Source organism: Heterodontus francisci, chromosome 41 (assembly GCF_036365525.1).
Source record: "Heterodontus francisci isolate sHetFra1 chromosome 41, sHetFra1.hap1, whole genome shotgun sequence".
Lineage (NCBI taxonomy): Eukaryota > Metazoa > Chordata > Chondrichthyes > Heterodontiformes > Heterodontidae > Heterodontus > Heterodontus francisci.
In genome coordinates, this window is record NC_090411.1 from 21,671,402 (window position 1) to 21,693,599 (window position 22,198).

The 22,198-nt window shown below is 49.9% G+C and overlaps 1 non-coding gene and 1 pseudogene across 1 annotated transcript; both read right to left on the reverse strand.

The window, feature by feature from the left end:
* Positions 1–1,278: 1,278 nt before the first annotated feature.
* Positions 1,279–1,454, reverse strand: LOC137354250 (U2 spliceosomal RNA; annotated as a pseudogene).
* Positions 1,455–11,499: 10,045 nt separating this feature from the next.
* LOC137354003 (U2 spliceosomal RNA) lies at positions 11,500–11,690 on the reverse strand. The gene has a single exon (XR_010970153.1). It is a non-coding gene; the product is annotated as a U2 spliceosomal RNA (small nuclear RNA).
* Between the last annotated feature and the right edge of the window lie 10,508 nt (positions 11,691–22,198).

Sequence of the window (22,198 nt, forward strand, 5' to 3'; positions counted from 1 at the left end):
TAAAGCTTGGGGCAGACCCTGTAAAGGCTCAATGGGGAAAGACCACTGTGTAAGGTCCTACCACCAAAGTGAACTGAGGGACTGGACCCATGGGAAACCCATCGGGCTGTATACACCAAATATGGGTTTGCTGTAAAATGCACATGGCATGTAAAATAGAATGGAAGGGTTGTGAGGCAACTCACTCCTGTCTCGAAGAAAACTGATTTCCTTTGCACTTTTTGGAATGTCAGTTTGGTGCTGTTTTGAACTGTTTTATAATGCATTTTTTTCACAGATTTTTATGAATAAAGTATATTTTTGGGGGAACAAAAAGTTCTCCCAGGACCAAGCTAACCCATTGCCCTTGGGGTGTGCCGACGCCTGCGATGTCCCCAAATGTGGGATACTCGACTGCAAAAGACTCACAGACTGTCTCTCCCATGCCTGTAACTTGTTCTCCTTGACTTTTAAGTGTCAAGTAAACGAAGGTCATGGGTCAAGGTTTGCATCTCCACCCCTGATCGCACTAAACAACACCCCACTGGAAGTGGCTAGCAAATTCTACTCTCTTGGGTCCACCGTGACAGACAATCAGTGCCTTGACGTAGAGCTCGATACGTGCATAGGGAAAGCAGTTACCAGCTTTGCCGACTCGCGAAATGCACATGAGATAAGAGCAAGCGGACCCTTAGGACCAAGCTGATTGTTGAAAGGCCTGTGTTCTCAGCACTGTTTATAAGGCCTGTGTTCTCAGCACCCTGCTGCATGGCTGTGAAACATGGGCGACGTGCAGCTACCAGGAAAAGAAGCTGAATAATTTCCATCTTTGCTGTCTGCGGCACATTATGGGTATATCCTGGCAGGACAACATCACAAATGCGGCAGTCCTGCCCAAAGGCAGAGCTCCCAAGTGTGTTGGCACGAATGTAACAGACGGCGGATGGGACACGTCCGCAGGACGGAAGACGGTCGAGTACCCAAGCGCCTTGCGTACGGTGAGATAGCCAGGACCAGACGACAAATGGGGCAGCGTGTACTATCAGAGCTGGGAGTCACTAGCTGGCGGAAGAGAGAAATGGAGCTACATCCTGTGGACTGGCGTGCACTACCACGACGACAAGTGGTTACAGCAGCTTGGCGACAGGCGCCAAAAACAACAACTCACAGCGACACTTGGCAGCTTGACATGCGGAATTTGTGGCTGATCCTGCCTCTCAAAAATGTTATGAGCAGAGGAGCATGTCCAGTTTGTGAATATTTAGAACACTATTTTTGGATTTTACAAATTCCCTGAAAGGGAGGTGCACCGTTCCCAGAGATACTGCAATACCAGGTCGATGCGTGGAGTGGACGAAGCAAGCCCCTATTCCATCTCCCTGCTCCAAAAATCAATTTAATATATGGTCCCCAGATAAGGGACGTATCAGATATTAAACTGATAAGAACAGATTTTTTTTTTATTTCCAAAATATACTTTATTCATAAACATCTGTAAAATTTACATTGCCAGACAGTTTCCAAACAGCACCAAAAAATACAAACATTGCAAGGGAGATCAGTTTCCTTCAATACTCTCATGAGTTTCTTCCCAACCCTTCCGTTTCACAATTGTCATGTCAATTACAGTTTTACATTTACAGCAATTGAGAATATTAACGATACAGTTCGAGGGGTTTCCCATGGATCCAGCCCCTCAGTTCAGCTTGGTGGGGGAACCTTGCACTGTGCTCTTTCCCCATTGAGCCTTTGCTGCGGCTGCCCCAAGCTTTAGTGCGCCCCTCAGCACGTAGTCAGTCCTGGACCTTGGAATGTGCCAGTCTGCAACATTCGGTGGTGGACAACTCTTTGCGCTGGAAGACCAGCAAGTTTCGGGCAGACCAAAGGGCGTCTTTCACCGAATTGATAGTCCTCCAGCAGCAGTTGATGTTTGTCTCGGTGTGCGTCCCTGGGAACAGCCCGTAGAGCTGTAGACTCCTGTGTTACAGAGCTGCTTGGGATGAACCTTGACAAAAACCACTGCATCTCTTTCCACACCTGCTTTGCAAAGGCACATTCCAGGAGGAGGTGGGCGGCCGTCTCTTCCCCACCACAGCCAACGCGGGGGCACTGTGCGGAGGGGGTTGAGACTTCGGGTGTGCATGAAGGATCTGACGGGGAGGGCCCTTCTCACCACCAGCCAAGCTACGTCTTGGTGCTTGTTTGAAAGTTCTGGTGATGAGGCATTCCGCCAAATGACTTTGACGGTCTGCTCGGGGAACCATCCGACAGGATCCACCGTTTCCTTTTCCCGTAGGGCCTTGAGGACTTTCCGTGCAGACCACTGCCTGATGGACCGGTGGTCAAAGGTGTTTTCCCGCAGAAACTGCTCCACGAAGGATAGGTGGTACGGCACGTCCCAACTGCATGGAGCGTTCCGCGGCAATGTGACCAGGCCCATCCTTCGCAACACCGGGGACAGATAGAACCTCAGCACGTAGTGACACTTGGAGTTTGCGTACTGGGGGTCTACACACAGCTTGATGCAGCCGCACACGAAGGTGGTCATCAGGATGAGGGCCGCGTTGGGTACATTTTTCCCGCCCTTGTCCAGAGATTTGAGCATCGTGTCCCTCCGGACCCGGTCCATTTTAGATCCCCAGACGAAGCGGAAAATGGCTCGGGTGACTGCCACGGCGCAGGAGTGGGGTATGGGCCAGACCTGCACCACGTAGAGCAACAACGTGAGCGCCTCGCACCTGATGACCAGGTTCTTACCCACAATGGAGAGAGATCGCTGCCCCCACATGCCCAACTTTTGTCGTACCTTGGCTACTCGCTCCTCCCATGTTTTGGTGCACGCCCCGGCCCTTCCGAACCATATCCCCAGCACCTTCAGGTAATCTGACCTGACGGTGAAGGGGACAAAGGATCGGTCAGCCCAGTTGCCAAAGAACATGGCCTCGCTCTTGCCGTGGTTAACTTTGGCTCCCGAGGCCAGTTCGAACTGGTCGCAGATGCTCATCAGTCTGCGCATGGACAGCGGATCCGAGCAGAAAACGGCGACGTCATCCATGTACAGGGAGGTTTTGACCTGAGTGCCTCCGCTGCCTGGGATTGTCACCCCTCTTATGCTCGCATCCTTCCTAATAGACTCAGCAAAGGGTTCAATACAGCAAACAAACAAGACCGGGGACAGAGGGCAGCCCTGTCTGACTCCAGATTTGATCGGGAAACTTTCCGATTCCCACCCGTTGATTGAGACTGCGCTACTGATGTTTGTGTAGAGCAGTTGGATCCAATTGCAGATTCCCTCCCCAAACCCCATTTTGGAAAGCACGTCCATCATGTAGGTGTGCGATATCCTGTCAAAAGCCTTCTCCTGGTCCAGGCTGATGAGGCAGGTGTCCACCCTCCTGTCCCGTACGTAGGCGATCGTATCCCTGAGTAGCGCGAGACTATCAGAGATCTTCCTGCCGGGTACAGTACAGGTCTGATCGGGGTGAATCACCAACTCCAGAGCAGACTTGACTCGACTGGCTATGACTTTGGACAGAATCTTGTAATCAACATTAAGCAGTGAGATGGGCCGCCAATTTCTGATTTCTGCCCTCTCCCCCTTCTGCTTGTAAATGAGGGTGATGATGCCTTTTCTCATGGATTCTGACATGCTGCCGGCCAGGAGCATACTCTCGTATACTTCCAGCAGGTCCGGGCCGACCCAGTCCCACAGGGCCGAGTACAACTCGACCGGTAAGCCGTCGCTCCCGGGAGTTTTACTCGTCTCGAAAGACTCGACGGCCTTTGTCAGCTCGTCCAGAATTAGCGGCTTGTCCAGTCTCTCCCTCCTGCTGTCATCTAAGACCTCTGTGATAGATGACAGGAAGGACTGGGAGGCTCTGCTGTCTGTGGGCTTCGCGTCATACAGCCCAGCATAAAAGGATTTGCTGATCCTTAGTATGTCGGACTGCGAAGACGTTACCGAGCCATCTTCTTCCTTCAGGCTGCTGATAACAGAGCTCTCTCTGTGTACCTTTTGGAAGAAGTAACGCGAGCACGTCTCATCCTGCTCGATGGAGCGGACTCTGGACCGGAAGATGATCTTGGAGGCCTCCTTGGCAAAGAGCGAGGCCTGCTGGCTCTTCACCTCTTGGAGGTCCTCCTTGACCTCGACCCCCATTGACTGCAACCGGAGTAGATTTTGCATAATTTTCTGGAGTCGGGACAGTTCCCTCTGTCTCTCTCTCGCCTTCTGAACACCTTTGTGGATGACGAACCTCTTGATGTTCTCCTTAATCGCTTCCCACCAGTGAACTGGAGACTCAAAGAGGGGTTTCACGGTCCTCCAACCATTGTAATCCCTTTTGAGTTCCTCAACGTTCTCTGGGGTCAGCAGTGTCGCATTGAGTTTCCACGTCCCTCTGCCAACCCGCTGGTCGTCCTGTAAGTGACAGTCGGCCAGTAAGAGGCAGTGGTCGGAGAAGAACACCGGCTTGACGTCGGTGGATCCGACCGTGACAGCACGGGACACAAACAGGAAGTCAATCCTAGAACGGGCAGACCCGTCCGATCTTGACCATGTGTATCTGCGCTGCGCTCCGTCTGCAGGTTTGCTGAAGACGTCGTGCAGTTTGGCATCCTTAACTGTTTCTATTAGGAATCTGGACGTAGCGTCCAGTTTGCTGTCGTCACTGCCGGATCGTCCAGCCGCATCGATGATGCAGTTGAAGTCACCGCCTAGGATGACCGGCCTGGACGTCGCCAGCAGCAGTGGGAGCTGCTGGAAGACGGTCAGCCGCTCGCTGCGTTGTACCGGGGCGTACACGTTGATCAACCGGAGCGGAGCGTTGTTGTACATCACGTCTGCTACGAGGAGGCGGCCGCCCACCACCTCCTTAACGTCGGAGATGGTGAAGTTACCTCCCCGCAGCAGAATACCCAGGCCGGAGGAACGGCAATCATTACCCCCCGACCAGATCGATGGCCCGTGGGACCACCATCGCGACCACTGCCTGTAGGTGCTGAGGTGTGGTATTCCACACTCCTGCAGAAACAGTAGGTCAGCTTTGACCTTGGCAAGGTAATCCAAGGTTGAAACACATCGCGTAGTAGATTTAATGCTACGCACATTAATGGAAGCAATTCTTACACCCATTTTTTACTAAAAATTAGTTGTTGCTTCCCATACCATTTGTCCTCGCTAGTCCCAGTCCTTCCCCTTCGGGATGTTCCTGCATACCCATCGTGTGCGCAAGCAGTTTCACGTTGGTTGGGCTCAGAAACCCCTCCTGATTTTTCATGCAGGGTTTGTGCCGCTCGGGTGACATCGGGGGGGTCTTGTAGGCAGAGAGGATTGGGTTGTCCTCAGCTGCTTCCATCTGTTCCTCCTCGAAAACATCACAGCTCCCGGTCTCCCGGAGCTCAGGTGCGCCAGACGTGTCTTTGCTCCCGGTGTCCCGGAGCTGAGATGCGTTGGCCGCGTCGTTACGTGTGGGGCATTGGGTTTGGGGCACGCCGGGACCATCACAGCTTCCAGTGCCAGGGGGCTGGGATGCTTTATCATCCATCTCGGAGTTCTGCCGCCTCTTTTGAAGGGGCTGTTGTTCCAGCATTTCCCCGTCCAGTGAAGAGGAGTTGTTGCAGTCTGATTCAGAAGAGAGCCTCCTCTTGCCACTGGTTTGGGTGGTGGCTTTGGGATGTTTTTTCTTTGTGGTTTTCCTCTGGACCACTTGCCACTGACCTGTTTGTCCATCTGCTGCCTCCTCCTCCATTGATTCTGTCTGTGGAGGAGGGGTTTCCGGGCGCTGGGTAGGTGCTGGGTCGTTGGTTTCAGCCGCCTCCCCTTCCTTCTCAGGTTGAAGTTCCTCGCTGCAGAGAAGGTTGCTGGTCTCCTTTCGAACAGCGGACGCCTTCGTCGAACCTTCTCCCGGCCTTTCCTTGGACCTTGCCGCCTGAGCATAGCTGAGGCAACGTTTGGGGCAGGTCTTGTAGAGGTGGCCTGCCGCACCGCACAAGTTGCAACACTTAGTCTGCTTACAGTCCTTGGTCTGATGGCCTTCCTCCTTGCAGTTCTTGCAAACAACCGTGCTGCAGTTGGCTGCCATGTGACCAGATTTGCCACAGGTGCGGCAAACTCTGGGCTGCCCAGCGTAGACCAAGAAGCCTCGACTTCCCCCGATAGCGAAGCTGGAGGGAGGGTGGATGATGGCTCCATTGGGATCTACCTTCAAGGTCACCTTGACCTGCCGCTTGCTGGTCCAGATCCCAAAGGGGTCCTTGACATCAGTGCTGCTGCCGGCCACCTCGACGTACCTGGCGAGAAAGGTGAGTACATCCACCACCGGAACATTGGGGTTGTAGAGGTGAATCGTCACCACCCGGTCCCGTTGTGACGGAAGCGTGAAGAGCGGATCCGCTGTGAGGATCGACAGTGGAGCCCGGTCCCCTTTCTCCTTGAACGCCTTCAGGAACTTGATGCATCCTGCCACGTTCCGGAACGTCACGTCGAAGTATCCACTGCTGGGGAAATCCTGCAGACAGAAGACGTCCGTCGCTTGAAATCCGCAGCAATCGAAGAGAATTTTCTTGATGAAGAAGGTGCGATTGACCGGTGCATCTCCTTCCTTGTCCTTCACGACCACCCGAACGGTGTTGCGCACTCCCTGGGCCGAAGCTCGAAAATTGGTTATAGCCATTTTACTCAAAGCTTCCCCAGGATCAAAAGGCAATGATCATGGTCTCTTCTCAATCAAATAAGCACTGATAAGAACAGATACTACACTTGATCTTAGCCAAAAGGCGGCATCCTTCCACCAACGTAAGATGATGGACGTGCAGCAAATCCATCGGCGATGCGATCGTTTCACGTGCTGCACTTTGACTGATGGCTGAAAAGGCCAATCTGTGAGAGACAGGTCCTGCCACAAGTGCCGCATATGAGGTGGGGTTATCAGGTGCCGTTGTAGGGTGCTGGTTTGCGTGTTGGCGCCTGCTGTCACGCTGCTGTCGCCACTGGCCGTCGTGGTGGCGTGCACCAGTCTGGGGTAATGTCGCCATTTTCCTCTGTTCTTGGCTAGTGTCTCCCACGTATGAAAATCGATGTTTCGGGCCTTCATGTCACGCTTGCAGGCATCCTTGAAGTGGAGCTATTGGTCTTCTGGCTCTGCCCACCTCGTCATATAGAATACCCTTGGGAATGGGTCGTCTTCCATCCTGCAAACATGCCCGCGCCAGCAAAGGCACCTCTGCGTGACGAGTGCTGGCATACTCGGGAGATTTGCTTTTGAGAACACCGTCGCATTCGCGATTTGGTTCTTCCATGAGATGCCGAGAATACGCCGCAGACATCGATGATAAAAATGGTTGAGCTTCCTTTCTTGACAGCTGTAAGTCGTCCATGCTTCACAGCCATACAACAAGGTGCTGCGAACACAGGCCTCATAAACCAGCAACTTGGTCCAAAGTGCGAGCTTGTTATTTTTCCATGCACGTTTCGTGAGTCCGCCAAAGGTGGTAGCTGCTCTCCCTCTGCGTGTGTCGACTTCTGCATCAAGAATCAGACTGTGTGTCACCGTTGATCCAAGGTTGCAGAATCTGCACTTCCAGCGGAGTGCTGCTTAGTCCGATCGAGGGCGTAGATGTGACACCCTGCCCCAGAACCACAGTTTTCTTGCCACTTGTAGTAAGAGGGAAGAGGTTAGAGGCATGGGAGACACGCTCCATGAGTGGCTGTAGCTGAGTTTCCGTGTGGGCCACTATCGCGGCATCATCAGTGTCGAGGAGCTCTGTGATCAAGACGTGCTGCATTTTTGTCTTCGCTTTCAATCTGGATAGACGCTAGAGCTTGCCGCCTGACCTAGTATGCAGGCAAACTCCTTCCATATCTGCAGGGAAGACAAAGGTCAGGAGCGTGGAGATGAAAATACCAAACAAAGTGGGGGCTCGGACGCAGCCCTGTATCGCTCCATTCTTCATGCTGAAACTGTCGGAAGTGGAGCCACCAAACCGTACAGAACTGTGCACGTTGTCATGAAAGGAACGGGTGAGACTACAGAGTTTTGGTGGACAGCCAATTTTCTCTAAAATCATGTGCAGTCCTGCTCAGCTGACGGTGTCAAATGATTCCGTGAGCTCTACGATAGCAAGGCATGTCCTGTTCCCGACACTTCTCTTGCGGCTGGCGTATGGCGAAGGTCATGCCCAGTGTAGATCTGTCAGCACGGGAACCGCACTGTCCTCCTGGATACACTCGATCTGCCAGTAGACAGAGTCTTTCCAGCAAGACCCCAGTGACTCTGAGGAGCGAGATGTCCCTGGCAAGTAGTTGTTACGGTCTCCTCCGTCTCCTTTGTTTTTGCGTAACGTGATGATTTCTTTGCGTCACACATGTCCTGAGGAAGGATCCTGCCCTCCAACGGCGAAAGAGGAGGTCACGAAGGTGAGGCAGTGGATGGGATTTTCGTGCTTAAGCAATTCGGTTGGAATTCCATCCTTGCCGGGTGCCTTTCTGCTGGCAAAGGAATCAATGACCTTTTCAAGCTCGAGTGATCCATGACAGGAAGCTGCAGAAGAGCGTCAAGCGCAGGCTGGGAGATGCCCGTCTCACGGGAGTGCAGCTCACAGTCGTGTCCAACCCAGTGGGACATCTGTTTGCTTCTGTCGCTGAGTACTTGACCGTAGGCCAATTTCAGAGGGGCAACTGTGGTAATGGTAGGACCAAGCGCCCTCTTGATCCCATCGTACATAGCACATAGATTCACACTGTGACAGGCAGTGTGGATTTCTGGACATAGGTTGCTCCGGTGTTTATGTGCGCAGTGTCTCCCTGTCTTTTGCACGACTGCCTTGGCTACTTACAAGTCATAGAGTGTTCTGGCTGTTGGCTTTATGTTGTGCATCAGGTAGGCGCTGTTAGTTGCTTCAATGACAGATGTCACCTCCGCTGAGTAGGTCACAAAGCAGTCTTTGTTGCGTGTTCCGCCTTTACCAAATGTCACTGCTGCCGCTGTGTCATAGATGATTGAGCCCAGAGATTTGCAAGCGTCATCAATATCAACATCGGCTTTTCCTGGTAAGCCTTTAGCAGGTAGCAATTGCTCGAGCGCCAATGCGAACTGCTGGCACTTGGCATCATTTCTTGTAGCAGGGATGCCGATGCGTGGCGGGCCGTCCTGTTTGGAACTGTGAAACCTTTGGGCTTGGGCCCTCACTTTGCTGCTGACAAGAGAGTGGCGATGGTAGGTGCGGGTATGGAGAACGCTGGGCAGATGGTGTCTTCTGGTGACGATCAGGTCAAGTTGGTGCCAATGGCCAGATCTTGGATGACACCATGACACCGCAGCTCTGCTCCATAAACCCAGTCCTGCACCACGGCACTCACCCGACCCATCTTACACTTTATCTGGAGATCCGAAGTGGAGCCTGTCCGCACAGACACCATCTTCAAACCTCTAGATAAAGCTTGGGGCAAAAATGTTATACAACCTCCCCCTCATCCTCATGCCCACTTTTGTGTGCGGCTGCATCAAGCTCTGCGTACAACCCCATTCCGCAAACACCAAGTCTCACTACGTGCTGACGTTCTATCTGGCCCCGATGTTGCCAAGGATGGGTCTGGCCACGTTGCCGCAGAATGCTCCATCAAGTTCCACCGAGCCGTACCACCTGTCCTTCGTGGAAAAGTTTATGCAGAGAAACACCTTTCACCAGCAATCCATCAGGCAGTGGTCTGCACACAATATCCTCAAGGCCCTACGGAAAAAGGAGATGGTGGATCCTGTCGCATGGTTCCCCGAGCAGACTGCCAAAGTCATTTGGCACAATGCCTCATCACCAGAACTTTCAAACAAGCACCAAGACGTAGCTTGGCTGGTGGTGAGAAGGGCCCTCCCCGTTACATCCTTCCTGCACGCCCGGAGTCTCGCACCCACTTTCCGCACGCTGCCTCGAGGTGGCTGTGGTGGGGAAGAGACCGTTGCCCACCTCCTTCTGGAATGTGTCTTTGCAAAGCAGGTGTGGAAAGAGATGCAGTGGTTTTTGTCGAAGTTCATCCCAAGCAGCTCTGGGCTGTTCCCAGGGAGGCACACTGAGATAAACATCAACTGCTGCTGCAGGACCATCAATGCAGTGAAAGACGCTCTTTGGTCTGCCCGAAACTTGCTGGTGTTCCAGCGCAAAGAGTTGTCCACGACCGAGTGTTGCAGACTGGCACATTCCAAGGTCCAGGACTACGTGCTGAGGGACGCACTAAAGCTTGGGACAGACCCTGTAAAGGCTCAATGGGGAAAGACCACTGTGTAAGGTACTCCCACCAAAGTGAACTGAGGGACTGGACCCATGGGAAACCCCTCGGGCTGTATACACCAAACATGGGTTTGCTGTAAAATGCACATGGCATGAAAAATAGAATGGAAGGGTTGTGAGGCAACTCACTCCTGTCTCGAAGAAAACTGATTTCCTTTGCACTTTTTGGAATGTCAGCTTGGTACTGTTTTGAACTGTTTTGTAATGCATTTTTTTCACAGATTTTTATGAATAAAGTATATTTTTGGGGGGGGAAAAAGTTCTCCCAGGACCAAGCTAACCCATTGCCCTTTGGGTGTGCTGACGCCTGCGATGTCCCCAAATGTGGGATACTCGACTGCAAAATTTGTTTATGTACCATCTTTGCTCAGTTACAAAGACTCACAGACTGTCTCTCCCATGCCTGTAACTTGTTCTCCAAGTAAACTAAGGTCATGGGTCAAGGTTTGCGTCTCCGCGCCTGATCGCACTAAACAACACCCCACTGGAAGTGGCTAGCAGATCTACTCTCTTGGGTCCACCGTGACAGACAATCAGTGCCTTGATGTAGAGCTCGATACGTGCATAGGGAAAGCAGTTACCAGCTTTGCCGACTCGCGAAATGCACACGAGATAAGAGCAAGCGGACCCTTAGGACCAAGCTGATTGTTGAAAGGCCTGTGTTCTCAGCACTGTTTATAAGGCCTGTATTCTCAGCACCCTGCTGTATGGCTGTGAAACATGGGCGACGTGCAGCTACCAGGAAAAGAAGCTGAATAATTTCCATCTTTGCTGTCTGCGGCACATTATGGGTATATCCTGGCAGGACAACATCACAAATGCGGCAGTCCTGCCCAAAGGCAGAGCTCCCAAGTGTGCTGGCACGAATGTAACAGACGGCGGATGGGACACGTCCGCAGGATGGAAGACGGACGAGCACCCAAGCGCCTTGCGTACGGTGAGGTAGCCAAGACCAGAGGACAAATGGGGCAGCGTGTACTATCAGAGCTGGGAGTCACTAGCTGGCGGAAGAAGGAAATGGAGCTACATCCTGTGGACTGGCGTGCACTACCACAACGACAAGTGGCTACAGCAGCTTGGCGACAGGCGCCAAAAACAACAACTCACAGCGTCACGTGGCAGTTTGACGTGCTGAACTTACGACAGAACCTGCCACTCGAGGATGTTGCGAGCAGAGGAGCATGTACAATTTGTGAACATTTTAGAATACTGTTTTTAGATTTTAAAAATTCCCTGAAAGGGAGGTGCACCGTTCCCAGAGATACTGCAATACCAGGTCGATGCGTGGAGTGGACGAAGCAAGCCCCTATTCCATCTCCCTGCTCCAAAAATCAATTTAATATATGGTCCCCAGATAAGGGACGTATCAGATATTAAACTGATAAGAACAGATACTACACTTGATCTTAGCCAAAAGGCCGAGAAGCGATACCGGTATAGGTTACGGTGTCCTCAGGCCCCATTTGCCCTCCCTCTTTTAAGTCAGACTGATTGTGTCCAAAGACGTATAACTGCTGACGGTTTCACTGTCGGTATATTTTTCTCTGGACTTCTAATTGGAACAGAAGATTAGTTGACAGAAGTTGCTGTTTTCTCCTTTGTCAGTGAAACTGCTTCATAGGTATGTAGATTGCCAGTATTCTACCAATCAGATGGGAGAGGGTTGTGCCTGTCCACACGTACGTACGTCATTGTCAGAGGCTGCTGTGGAACATAAACTTTTTAAAGCAGTTGCATGTCTTGCAGGGTGTGAGTGACCATGCAACAACCAACTGTGCAGAACTGCACACGTAGAATCATAGAATGGTTACAGCACAAAAGGAGGCCTTATGTCGTGTCCGTGCCAGCTGTCTGCAAGAGCAACTCAGCGAGTCCCACTCCCCGCCTTTTCCCTGTAAATTTTATTTCTCTTCAGATAATTGTCCAATTCTCTTTTGAAAGCCATAATTGCACGTGCCTCCACCACACTCTCAGGCAGTGCATTCCAGATCCTAAGCACTCGCTGCATCAAAAAGTTTTTCCTCACGTCGCCTTTAGTCCTTTTGCCATTCACCTTAAATCGGTGTCTTCTGGTTCTCGACCCTTCCACCAATGGGGACAGTTTCTTCCTGATCTGCTCTGTCCGGACCCCTCATGATTTTTAACACTTCTATCAAATCTCCTCTCAACCTTCTCTAAGGATAACGGCCCCAGCTTCTCCAATCTATCCATGTAACTGAAGTCCCTCATCCCTAGAACCATCCTCAAAAATCTTTTCTTCATCCTCTCTAATGCCTTCACATCCTTCCTAAAGTGGGGTGCCCAGAATTGGACACAATACTGCAGTTGAGGTCGAATCAGTGTTTTATAAAGGCTCACCGTAACTCGCACGGAGAAGACTCGGAAGGCGGAGTTCCGGACCTGTAAGTATAAAAAACTTACCTCCGGTAAAAAAAACTGAAAAGTGACGTGACAGGAAAGTTGTAACCTGATTGGCTGGTAGATAATTTGTACTGAATTTGAAAATAAAACATTGATAAAAATTGATTAAAATCCTAATTAACTAATTAATAAGTAGAGTAACTAAACCAGAGGGAGGAGATTACTGTATTTAGTCAGCATTTAATATTTATACTAGGATTCTAGCACTGGGGACCATATCGTTAATTATAACAATTTAGTAAGGATTTAATAAGTATTTATTTTTATTTATTAAATAGTGCTACAAATGTCAGTTAGAGGGGTGAAGTGCTTCACCTGTGAGATGTGGGAGGTCCGTGATGCTTCCAGCGTTCCGGACGACTACATCTGCAGGAAGTGTACCCAGTTGCAGCTCCTCACAGAGCGCATGGATCGGTTGGAGCAGCAACTGGATGCACTTTGGAGCATGCAGGTGGCAGAAAGCGTCATAGACAGGAGTTTTTAGAGAAGTGGTTACACCCAAGGTGCAGGCAGATAGATGGGTGACCGCTAGAAGGAGCAGGCAGTCAGTGCAGGAATCCCCTGTGGCTATCCCCCTCTCTAACAAGTATACCGTTTTGGATACTGTTGGGGGGGATGGCCTATCAGGGGAAAACAGCAGCAGCCAGAGCAGTGGCACTACGGCTGGCACTGTTGTTCAGCAGGGAGGGACAAAGCGCAGAAGAGCAATAGTTATAGGGGACTCTATAGTCAGGGGCACAGATAGGCGCTTCTGTGGACGTGAAAGAGACTCCAGGATGGTATGTTGCCTCCCTGGTGCCAGGGATGTCTCTGAACGGACAGGGGGCATTCTGAAGGGGGAGGGTGAACAGCCAGAGGTTGCGATACACATCGGTACCAACGACATAGGCAGGAAGAGTGACGAGGTCCTGCAGGGGGAGTTTAGGGAGTTAGGTAGAAAGTTAAAAGACAGGACCTCTAGGGTTGTAATCTCGGGATTACACCCTGTGCCACGTGCCTGTGAGGCTAGAAATAGGAAGATAGTGCAGCTAAACACGTGGCTGAACAGCTGGTGTAGAAGGGAGAGTTTCAGATATGTGGACCATTGGGATCTCTTCAGGGACAGATGGGGCCTGTACAAGAAGGACGGGTTGCACCTAAACTGGAGGGGCACAAATATCCTGGCTGCGAGGTTTGCTAGCATCACTCGGGAGGGTTTAAACTAGTGTGGCAGGGGGGTGGGAACCAGAGCAGTAGGACAGCAAGTGAAATAAATGAGGGGAACTAGTAAATAAGGCCAGTAAGACTAAGAGGAAGAGCAGGCAGGGAGATGTTGCGGAGCACAGCGGGACTGGTGGTCTGAAGTGCATTTGTTTCAATGTGAGAAGTATAACTGGTAAGGCAGATGAACTTAGAGCTTAGATTAGTACTTGGAACTATGATGTTGTTGCTATTACAGAGACTTGATTGAGGGAAGGACAGGATTGGCAGCTAAATGTTCCAGGGTTTAGAAGCTTCAGGCGGGATAGAGGGGGATGTAAAAGGGGTGGGGGAGTTGCATTACTGGTTAAGGAGAATATCACAGCTGTACTGCGGGATGACACCTCGGAGGGATCATGCAGCAAGGCAATATGGGTGGAGCTCAGGAATAGGAAAGGTGCAGTCACGATGTTGGGGGTTTATTACAGGCCTCCCAACAGCCAGCGGGAGGTAGAGGAGCAGATATGTAGACAGATTTTGGAAAGATGTAAAGGTAACAGGGTTGTAGTGGTGGGTGATTTTAACTTCCCCTATATTGACTGGGACTCACTTAGTGCTAGGGGCTTCGATGGGGCAGAATTTGTAAGGAGCATCCAGGAGGGCTTCTTGAAACAATACGTAGATAGTCCAACTAGGGATGGGGCCGTACTGGACCTGGTATTGGGGAATGAGCCCGGCCAGGTGGTCGAAGTTTCAGTAGGGGAGCATTTCGGGAACAGCGACCATAATTCCATAAGTTTTAAGGTACTTGTGGATAAGGATAAGAGTAGTCCTCGGGTGAAGGTGCTAAATTGGGGGAAGGCTAATAACAACAATATTAGGCAGGAACTGAAGAATTTAGACTGGGGGTGGCTGTTTGAGGGTAAATCAACATCTGACATGTGGGAGTCTTTCAAACGTCAGTTGATTAGAATCCAGGACCAGCATGTTCCTGTGAGGAAGAAGGATAAGTTTGGCAAGTTTCGGGAACCTTGGATAACGCGGGATATTGTGAGACTCGTCAAAAAGAAAAAGGAAGCATTCGTAAGGGCTGGAAGGCTAGGAACAGACGAATCCCTTGAGGAATATAAAGACAGTAGGAAGGAACTTAAGCAAGGAGTCAGGAGGGCTAAAAGGGGTTATGAGAAGTCATTGGCAAACAGGATTAAGGAAAATCCCAAGGCTTTTTATACGTATATAAAGAGCAAGAGGGTAACCAGGGAAAGGGTTGGCCCGCTCAAGGACAGAGAAGGGAATCTATGTGTGGAGCCAGAGGAAATGGGCGAGGTACTAAACGAGTACTTTGCATCAGTATTCACCAAGGAGAAGGATTTGGTGGATGATGAGCCTAGGGAAGGGAGTGTAGATAGTCTCAGTCATCTCATTATCAAAAAGGGGGAGGTGTTGGGTGTCTTGCAAAGCATTAAGGTAGATAAGTCCCCAGGGCCTGATGGGATCATGGGATCAACCCCAGAATACTGAGGGAGGCAAGGGAAGAAATTGCTGGGGCCTTGACAGAAATCTTTGCATCCTCATTGGCTACAGGTGGGGTCCCAGAGGACTGGAGAATAGCCAATGTTGTTCCTCTGTTTAAGAAGGGTAGCAAGGATAATCCAGGAAATTATAGGCCGGTGAGCCTTACGTCAGTGGTAGGGAAATTATTAGAGAGGATTCTTCGGGACAGGATTTACTCCCATTTGGAAACAAATGGACTTATTAGAAAGAGGCAGCATTGTTTTGTGAAGGGGAGGTCGTGTCTCACTAATTTGATTGAGTTTTTTGAGGAAGTGACGAAGATGATTGATGAAGGAAGGGCAGTGGATGTTATCTATATGGACTTCAGTAAAGCCTTTGACAAGTACAAAAGTACATGGCAGACCAGTACAAAAGGTGACGTGACACGGGATCAGAGGGGAGCTGGCAACATGGATACAGAACTGGCTCGGTCATAGAAGACAGAGGGTAGCGGTGGAAGGGTGCTTTTCTGAATGGAGGGATGTGACTAGTGGTGTTCCGCAGGGATCAGTGCTGGGACCTTTGCTGTTTGCAGTATATAAATGATTTGGAGGAAAATGTAGCTGGTCTGATTAGTAAGTTTGCGGACGACACAAAGGTTGGTGGAGTTGCGGACAGTGATGAAGATTGTCAGAGGATACAGCGGGATATAGATCGGTTGGAGACTTGGGCGGAGAAATGGCAGATGGAGTTTAATCCGGACAAAAGTGAGGTAATGCATTTTGGAAGGTCTAATGCAGGTGGGAAGTAGACAGTAAACGGCAGAACCCTGAGGAGTACTGACAGGCAGAGAGATCTGGGCGTACAGGTCCACAGGTCACTGAAAATGGCAACGCAGGTGGATAAGGTAGTCAAGAAGGCTTGCCTTCATCGGTCGGGGCGTAGAGTATAAAAATTGGCAAGTCATGCTGCAGCTGTACAGAACTTTAGTTAGACCACACTTAGAATATTGTGTGCAATTCTGGTCGCCACACTACCAGAAGGACATGGAGGCTTTGGAGAGGGTACAGAAGAGGTTTACCAGGATGTTGCCTGGTCTGGAGGGCATTAGCTATGAGGAGAGGTTGGATAAACTCGGATTGTTTTCACTGGAACGACGGAGGTGGAGGGGCGACATGATAGAGGTTTACAAAGTTATGAGCGGCATGGACAGAGTGGATAGTCAGAAGCTTTTTCCCAGGGTGGAAGAGTCAGTTCCTAGGGGACATAGGTTTAAGGTGAGAGGGGCAAAGTTTAGAGGGGATGTGCGAGGCAAGTTCTTTACACAGAGGGTGGTGAGTGCCTGCAGGTACGAAAGCGACGTTTAAAAGGCATCTTGACAAATACATGAATAGGATGGGAATAGAGGGATACGGATCCCGGAAGTGCAGAAGGTTTTAGTTTAGGCAGGGATCAAGATCGGCGCAGGCTTGGAGGGCCGAATGGCCAGTTCCTGTGCTGGACTGTTCTTTGTTCTCTATGTACTCTATTTCTAAAGCCCAGGATCCCGTATGCCTTATTAAGCGCTTCCTCAAACTGCCCAGCCAGCTTCAATGATCTGTGGTCCCTCTGCTCCTGCATCCCTTTAGAATTGTATCCTTTATTTTGTATTGCCTCTCCTCGTTCTTCCTACCAAAATGTATCACTTCACACTTCTCTGCATTAAATTTCATCTGCCACGTGTCCGCCCATTCCACCAGCCTGTCTATGTCCTCTTCAAGTCCATCACTGTGCCCTGCGCACCCAAGTCGAGGTCATTAACACAGATCAAGAAAAGCAGTGGTCTGAATACTGACCCCGGGGGAACACCACTATATACCTTCTTCTAGTCTGCAAAACAACCGCTCAGCACTACTCTCTGTTTCCTGTCACTCAGCATCACGCTCATCAATTCTCTCTGTTAACTCATCACAAAACTCAATCAAGTTCGGGAAACGCAATTTGCCCTTCTTAAATTTGTGCCGCCTTCCCTTCATTAATCCACATTTGCAAAGCGACTGTTAATTTTGTCCTGGATTATCGTTTCTAAAAGCTTTCCCAGCACCGAGGTTATAATGACTGGCCTGTAGTTGTTGAACTTATCCTTACACCCTTTATGAACAACGGTGTAACACTGGCAATGCTCCAGTCATCAGGCCCACTCCTCCTTTTACCACCATCTCCTACTATTTATATGCCTATAGAAGACTTTTGGATTCCCTTTTAGGTTAGCTGCTAGTCTCTACTCATACTCTCTCCTTGCTTCTCTCAATTCTTTTTTCACTTCCCCTCTGAACTTCCTATATTCAGCCTGCTTCTCACTTGTACTATCAACCCGACATCTGTCACACGATTAACGACACTGAGGAACATTTGCCAGCTTTGGGCAAACTTGTCCAATTTGACTTCTTCTAAAATCCTGACTCTACCGCATATTTAACAACTGTATTATCTACGTCCTGCTCCAGATCAATAATAAAAAACGGAGGTTATACCAATCAGCACTGGCCCAGCCCACTGGTGACCGCAACCTGTCTGGCAGCAGCTCTACCTAAAACCTGCCCACTCTCTACCCAACTTGAGCCAATTTGCAATCCATCAACGGACTTAAGTTCCTAACATAACGTTTTATCAAAATCTTTTTGGAACTCCAAATGGATGACATCTACCAAATCTCACTGAGCTATGATACCACAGTATCAAGTAGCTGCATCAGGTTTGGCAAACTAGATCTCTTTTCTGAAGCCTTTTTCTATCAAGCCTCACCCTTCCAACTGATTATTAATATCATCCCTACTGATGCTTTGCATGCTTTTCCCCACCGCTGAGGTTAAATTTACTGCTCTGTAGTTGACAGAAGGGGTGAAATTGGTCTGCATCAATTGTGCAAAATGGGCTCACAGCAAATCAGCAGCTTGCGCTCCATTTTCTTTTCCATTGAAGTTAAAATGCACTTTGTGGCATGGATGTGAGGTCTGCATACAGGAGTGTACCGAACCCGTGACAATGTCTAGCTTAAACTACAACTAAAAATTCTGACGAAAATCAGGAACGGCATTCAGGACTGTGATCGTGGACCTCCCAATTCCCTACCCCAACCCTTCAAGGTCCTGCTCGGCCTTCCTGCTCTCTTGCCACCGTGTCAGGCTTGACTCCCTCTTAGATGAGCTTACAGCTTCCCTCTGTGCCTCCGTCGGCATCCTCATCGAGGCACTCGGCGCTGGCTCGTTAGGAACAGCAAGCCCAATTGCCCCATCCTACTATTTCGCCGAAGTTCCCGCCCAGAGTGTCCGCCGCGGGCTATTCTTGGCAATCTCCTTCCTGTCCAACTCACCCCTCCCACTTCTGACCCTGTGGAATCTGTCAGTGGATCAGCTCTCACCACCCCTCTGCTCAACTCCCTCCAGAATACCCGTTCACTTGCAAACAAGGCCCTTGCCAAAAATGAACTTATTTTTGAAGATTGCATCGACATCATGGCCTCAACGGAAACCTGACTGAGGGGTGATGACACCTTCCTCCTAAATGAAGCCTGCCCACCTGGCTATACCTTCCAATACCTGCCCTGTCAAGACTGTCGGTGCCAGTGTGGTGCTTATCACCAAATCACACCTTGGCCTGAACCCTTACTCCTCTGGCACTTTCTCCTCCTTTGAGCATCTCACCTTGCTCCATCCCTCTCACCTCTTATTCAAAATCTTCATTCTCGACTGCCCACCCAAGCATGATTAAAACATTTTCACCGAGATATCTTCACTGCTTTCCTCCCTCAGCCTCTGCACCAAACTGCTTCTCATCCTCGGTGATTTCAACCTCCATCTCAACTCATCATGCTCGTTCCCCTTTGAGTTCACCGCCATCATATCCTCCCTATATCTCTCCCTCCATGTAAACTCCCCAACCCATTCTCACAGCTACCCTCCTTGACCTTGCCATCTCACGTGGGCTTGCTTCTCCCATCGGATAATGCCAACCCTGATCACTTTCTTGTATCACTCTCCACCCCCTTGCCCCTTCTACGCCCCAACACTACCTCTTTCTGTATCCACCCCAGAAAGTTATCTTCCAATGCACTTCCAAGTGCACTTTCAAAAATCCAACTGTTGAGCCTTTGGCTCTCTGATCACAACATTTCAGCAGCTACTGATTTGCTCAACTGCACCCTCACCTCCAACTGTGATGCCCTAGTCCCCAGTAAAGCCATTACTCTCTCTCACCCTGTCACTTCCCCCGGTACGGCCCTCGTGTCCACTCCCTCAAGTCTGAAGAATGCAGTTGTGAAGGATATGGCAGACAACTGCTTCCGCCACTCACGACCAGACCTGGCTAGATTGCATAAAGCACTATTGGGTCTTGCTCTATTCTACCAAAACTGATCACTATCCTGGAATGCAAAGATAACCCGTGGCTTCGCTTCTCTATTGTAAACCATCTTCGCAAACCCCTCTCATTTGTCTCCTCCATCCTCACCTCCAATAACAAGTCCGAGGAGCTCATGGATCTCTTTGTCACGAGGATCGAGGCCTTAAGTTCAGCTGCCTCTGCTGCTTCCCTTCCTTCCAGTCACCCACTGGACAAAACTTCCACGAAAGAAGAAGCCATAACAGCGAGTCAACAGGCCTTTCGGCCCAACTGATCTATGCCGACATTTATGCTCTACACGAGTCTCCTCTACCCGACTTCATCTAACTCGGCCAGCATACACTTATATTCCTTTCTCTCTCATCTGCTTATTTATCTTACCTTTTAATGCATTTATGCTATTTGCCTCAACTATTCCTTGTGGAGTCGAAGAGACTTAGTAGTTGGCAGGAAAAAAGACAGAGGCGCAAGGGGAGAGCCAACTGTGCAACAGCCCCAACAAACAAATTTCTCTGCAGCACCTGTGGAAGAGCCTGTCACTCCAGAATTGGCCTTTATAGCCACTCCAGGCGCTGCTTCACAAACCACTGACCACCTCCAGGCGCGTATCCATTGTCTCTCGAGATAAGGAGGCCCAAAAAGAAAAAGAAAAAGATTCCTTGTGGAAGCACATTCCGCTATCTTACCACTCTTTGGGTAAAGAAGTTTCCCCCGGATTAGTTAGTGCCTATCTTATATTTATGGTCTGTAATTTTGGTCTTTCCCCACAAGTGGAAACTTTTTCTCCATGTTCACAGGAACGGACCTGTCCAAGCTACTCCACGACTCTTGCTGCATAGCCCTGGAAATATTTCCTTTTCAAGTTCACATCCAATCACCCTTTTGAAAGTTACTATTGAATCCAGTTCCACCACGCTTTCAGGCACTGCATTCCAGACCGTCATAACTCACTACTCGCCTTTAGCGTAGTAAAAACCCAAGGTGCGTCACTAGAGAGCTAACAAACAAAATTTGACACCGGGCCACACAGGGAGATATTAGGGCAGGTGACCAAAAGCTTGGTCAGAGATATAGGTTGAAAGGAGCATCTTAAAGTATAACGGAGAAGTAGAAATGTGGAGAGGTTTAGGGAGAAAATTCCAGACGCGAGGGCTGAGGCAGCTGAAGGCATAGCCACCAATGGTGGAAGGATGAAAATCAAGGATGTGCAAGATCCCAGAATTTGAGGAACGCTGACATTTCACAGGCTGCCAGGGCTGGAGGAAGTGACACAGATAGGAAAGGGCGAGGCCATGGAGGGATTTGAAAACAAGCTTGAGAATTTTAAAAGCAAAGCATTGCCAAACTGGGAGCCAATGTAGGTCAGCGAGCATAGGGGTGATGGGTGAATGAACTCGGTGATGAAGTCAGGATAGGGGCAGCAGAATTTTGGATGAGCTTCAGTGTATGGAGGGAGCAAGTTGCGAGGAAGCATTACAATAGTTGAATGTGGAGGTAACAAAGGGGTGGATGAAGGTTTCAGCAGCAGAAGTACCGAGGCAGAGTTGTAGTCGGGTGATGTTAGGGAGGTGGTCTTGCTGATGGAGACAGTGCTTTATGTCGTCCAGTCAGATCTGGCAACGATTGGCCCAACCAAACAGCCTGCAGACACAATGGGCCCAATGGCCTCCTCCTGTGCTGTATCTTCCTACGATTCTATGCATCGCAGAAAGGATATTTGTTTATTTCAATTAGGGCACTGTAATAATGGAGCAAGTCCCGATTCCATCTGTGTTGCAAAGTTGTATTTTTCGCCCCTACATAGGGAATGTAACAGATAGTAATTTGTAAAGAATGTTTGTACTTCAGCTGATCTTAACGAAAAGCCAACAAAATTTAAATTGTGAACTCCTTCATAATCTGATCTCTCTGGCCCTCTTAGGATTCCTTTGTAGCCTAGTGTGAAGCCAGATTCCATTCTCCGACTGCTTACTACTGCTCAGATGATGTCCTGTCTTGTGCAATGGGCAGGAGTCGGGGGTGCAGTCATGGTGTTATCTCTGTACCTGAGACCTGTTTGTGGCTGGAGGCTGCAATGCTTACTCAAACCTAACCTGAAGAAAAGACGAGTGATGCAGGGCTGTGAGTGGGCGGAACAGTCGCTTTTTAGGACCTTTTTGCAATTTACTCAGGCAAGGGGTGACTGAAAGAGAAACAAATATTTCTTTTCTGCTTTCGGAGCTTGCTCAATGGACTGGCTCCTCGGGCTCCTCCTGCAGTTCTCGGTCTTGCGTGCTCCTCATTGGCTGACACCTGCTCTTGGGGCCCATCTTCTTTGGGGTCTCTCCTACGACGCTTCAATGCCAGTGGTGCCGCTGCTCAGACCCGCACTCTTCGACCCTCTCGGATTAGTCTTTAAGAGGAGTTGCTTTCAGTAAAAAAATTCCATCTCTAGTCACTGCTGAGACAACAATGGTGTAACAGC